Source organism: Sinocyclocheilus anshuiensis, unplaced genomic scaffold, assembly GCF_001515605.1.
Source record: "Sinocyclocheilus anshuiensis isolate Anshui unplaced genomic scaffold, SAMN03320099.WGS_v1.1 scaffold103, whole genome shotgun sequence".
Taxonomy (NCBI): Eukaryota; Metazoa; Chordata; class Actinopteri; order Cypriniformes; family Cyprinidae; genus Sinocyclocheilus; species Sinocyclocheilus anshuiensis.
In genome coordinates, this window is record NW_015548201.1 from 257,186 (window position 1) to 261,548 (window position 4,363).

General features: G+C 37.8%; 1 protein-coding gene across 1 annotated transcript in view; it reads left to right on the forward strand.

Annotated features, from left to right (window-relative positions):
* The first annotated feature begins 2,029 nt into the window (after positions 1–2,029).
* Positions 2,030–4,363, forward strand: part of ctnna1 (catenin (cadherin-associated protein), alpha 1) — a 126,193-nt gene continuing 123,859 nt past the window's right edge. The window contains exon 1 of the mRNA XM_016440004.1: positions 2,030–2,413. The gene's annotated coding sequence lies outside the window, so the exon portion shown is untranslated. The remainder of the gene's footprint in view (positions 2,414–4,363) is intronic.

A 4,363-nucleotide genomic window follows, 5' to 3' on the forward strand; every position in this document is an offset into this window, starting at 1 on the left:
TTGAGAAAATCGCCTTTAAAGTTGTCCAAATGAAGTTCTTAGCAATGCATATTACTAATCAAAAATGAAGTTTTTATATATTTACAGTAGGAAATTTACAAAATATCTTCATGGAACATGATCTTTACTTAATATAATGTATTAATGATTTTTGGCATAAAAGTAAAATCAATAATTTTAACCCATACAATGTATTTTTGGCTATTGCTACAAATATACCCCAGCGACTTAAAACTGGTTTTGTGGTCCAGGGTCACATATCATGCACATATGTAATAATTTCCACTAGAGGTTAAGGTATGATTTTCATGATAGTTGTATTACTCCTTCACCAGAGTGGCCCCTCTCTCCCTCTGTTGACTGATAGAGAAGATAAATTGAGAACACCATTCAAACAGAATATGAGGTTCATCCTGCTCCAAAGATGAATATGACAATCTTATCTATAACTTAATTTAAAGTCCAGCTAAAATATAAAACGCAAGGCATGTTCCATTATGAATTCTTAGAAAATACAAAATAAATTAAATGACTATCATCCACTTGGCTCTATTGCTGAATCCCTGACAATTTTCAAGCGACAGCTGAAAACCTATCTCTTTCGAAGCTACTTGACTTCATCATAAAAAAAAAATTAAAAAAAATTCTCTCCCTTTATTTATTCCTTCTCTTTCTAGCTTGTACTTATTTGAACAATGTCTAGAAACTTGGTATTACAAGCACTTCCTGTATCTGTTTGCCTCTTTAAGAAGAATCGCTTTATGTATCCCCCAATTGTAAGTCGCTTTGGATAAAAGCATCTGCTAAATGACTAAATGTAAATATAAATGTATTGTAGAGCACTATGCCCTCTCCAAATAAACCACTGAAAATGTAAGATTATTACTATTCATGCTACAGTTCGCCTGGGACTCACATCTCAATAACTTCCAACTCATACCAGCTGCTCATATATTCACTGCATTTCCTTCTCCCTCTTTTTCACATATAGATTTTTAAGAAAGGATGAATTTGGCCACGAAATGAAGTATCATTATTAATAATAGGCAAACTAAACACAAAATGAGTTGTTTACAAAGATATTTTAAAATAATCTAATCTGGTTTGCTGGTCTCTCAGCCTAACCAACCTGGTGTTCAACTGCTTGGCAAACAGGCCACCCAGCCTGACCAGCTGAAATGCGCCTCAAATTATCTATCTATCTATCTATCTAGCTATCTACCTTATTTAAAGTGCCCCTATTATGCCATTTTTACGGTTCCTAATATTGTTCCTTTCCGTGAGCCTGCTCTGCTCTGATTGGCCAGATGGCCTAGTCTTTTGTGATTGGTCTACGGCGTACAGCGCAATTCGGAAACGATATGCCTATTTCAATAGTTCTGTATTTTCTATAGAAAATATAAACATCTATTATTTATCATACTTACAGGTTGTGATTCAGTGGAGCAGCTGGTCCAAATAAACAGGATACTGATCCATCTTTCAACAGCAAGCGTTTTGTGAATCCTGAGTTGAACTCCCCGAAATTAGAGAAACAGTCGTCAGTAGAATGACGTATTGTGGGCGGGGTCAAGTTGTTCGCGGCCGCCAATGTAGAACATGCAAATGTGTTACCCCATGACGCGTAGCCTTCCCGGAAGTGGGATTCTAATTACGAACGACTGGTTTCAGCTGTTCAGAGTCCATTCTTTATTTTGGGAGACAATAACTTTATTTATCGTGCACTTTCAGCTTTACAACTTTGCAGATCGTTTACATTCACATACAGCTACATTACACACTGCATGAAAGGCAATTGGAAATGGCGTAATTTAAAAATAATTCTTATGTATTTGTCTTTCTTCATTATACATATTGTTGCTTAGTTTATAAAAGTTATGATGAAAATGTAAAACAAAATTAGCCTACTGTTGTTATGCCAATAAATAAAGCACAGGAACTGAGCTGAACTGAATTGAAACTTGATAGTAAGTAGCGAGAGAAAATTAAAGAATATGCACATTTCCTCTTAAATTGAGTCAACAACAGTGTAAAAAAAAGTCCCTTCACAAATTTCGCCATATTTAAATCTCCTTTCACACCTTTTAATCCGATAGCATTGTGTTTCAATGTCCCCCGCTGCGCGCTCAGCTGAACTTGACTCGAGTTCTCGAGCCACTCCCGAACACACCTGATAACACTGAGCGACTGCTGGGAGTCCGCCATCAGCCTCCGCATTCAACTCCTCCTAAACACTTCGCCGACTCTTACATTTATCATTCAGACGGGCTCTTTTAGTCAGGTTTTAGTGGATTATATCTTTTGGCTTTTGTTTAGCTGCTGGGAGGGATTATAACACGCGAAAAAACTTTACCACATCATTTTAAAAGTCTCATCCCTCCATTTTGAGTCTGACAGGAATTTCAACAGTTTGGTGAGTATGTTTAGCTTTTTTCTGGATACTTTAAATGCCATTTATTTTCATTATTAACAAATATAAAAGTGAATTTGCCTCATAATTGGTTCTATTTACGTCTATATTGTGAATACAAGAAAGACAGAAAGGCGCAGTTTGTGTTTGTGGCTAACCTTACATTGTTAGCTCGTTTCGCAACTTCTTGGAATGTTTGGGATATTTCTGTTTCTGTCGTTTCATTTGACACTAAATAAACACCAGTTTGTTTCTTGTAGACGTCTGGTTAGTCATCTTTTGACGAATTTAGAAGCGTCATGAAAGGACAAAAGAGTTGATGACTACTTAAGAGTATTAAACAGACACTATCCTGAAAACTTTGGTGGGGAATGCTAGTTAGCCGTTAGCTGCACGTCTCGTATCAGGACAAATATGTCGGGAGTTTTTATTCTTAAGGGCGTGTTTAAAAAAAAAAATCTAAACAAACCACGTTAATGTTATAGTATGTGTTGTTGTGGATGTTTAAATTTTTTGAAGTCGACTAGGATAATAGTTTAAGGCATTTGAGAGAATAAAATCCATTCGAGGAGTTTAGGGCTCTGCCCACAAACTATGGATGAGGCCCTGTGAGCTCTGCCCTTAGTACTGGTGTATAATAATACAGGATGCACACAGTTACTGAAATAACAATGTGTTGTCTATCTAAAATAGCAATAAAGATAATAATATTTCTCTCTTTACCTGTTAATATGTAAGAGATCATGTACAGTCAGCTTGTCATTATTGCTTAATAAACCCTCATTGGCTTTATTTTGTGATAACTGGCTGTACAATATCCCGTTTTACAAGCGATTTATCATAATTTTTATTATATATGTATCAGATATTTCACGGCTACCAAATACATTACGTGGTCTAGATTCGATTTGTAACGTTAATTGTTTTATTAAATAACCTGTACAGAGAGATGTGAAGCTGACGTCACACAGCGTTGAGTTCTGGGAAACTGCTTTGTTTATCCGCCATACTGGTAGGATGCGCTGCCTTTCCGCTATTGAGTTTAGGGCAGCAGTTTGATTTTCTGTCTTGATTGTGAAAAATGTCACCATTGTATGTCATTCATGCTGCATCGAGAATTGCAATAGTAACTCAGATCATCGTTCTGAGAGAACTGGACAATGTAATGTTTTTTCGTCTTTCCTATGTGTAAAAACACCAAGGGAAGCAGGTCATGGAGATGACGAGAAGACGCCGGATAGTAAATCACTCAGTAAAATAATCACATTGCTGGGTGTTTTTGAAAGTTTTGATTTTGTTTGGCTTAATAATTAACGTTTCCTTTGTGAGTATAACTCTCACTTTGCTTGTGTATTAGCAGAACTTGAACAGAGACATTATACAACGCTCAACACGAATAACGCTTAATGTACCAAGACAATGATAAAGACAAAATTGTAAAGCACACTTTGTGCAGATATGCATATGATCCCAAAATGTGTTTATTTACACGTTAAGCGTTTTCCTCTTCTATAGAGGGCAAGTCGTGGCCTAATGGTTAGAGAGTCTGACTTGTAACCCAAAGGTTGCGAGTCTCGGTACTGGCAGGGATTGTAGATGGGGTGAGGGAATGACCAGCACTGTCTTCCACCCTCAATACCACGACTGAGGTGAGACCCTTGAGCAAGGCACCAAACCCCTAACTGCTCCCCGGGCGCCGCAGCATAAATGGCTGCCCACTGCTCCGGGTGTGTGTTCACTGCTCCACCCTCAATACCACGACTGAGGTGAGACCCTTGAGCAAGGCACCAAACCCCTAACTGCTCCCCGGACGCCGCAGCAAAAATGGCTGCCCACTGCTTCGGGTGTGTCTTCACTACTTACTGCTGTGTGTGCACACTTGGATGGGTTAAAGGGGTCATATGATGTTGCTAAAAAGAACATTATTTTGTGTATTTGGTGTAATGAAATGTG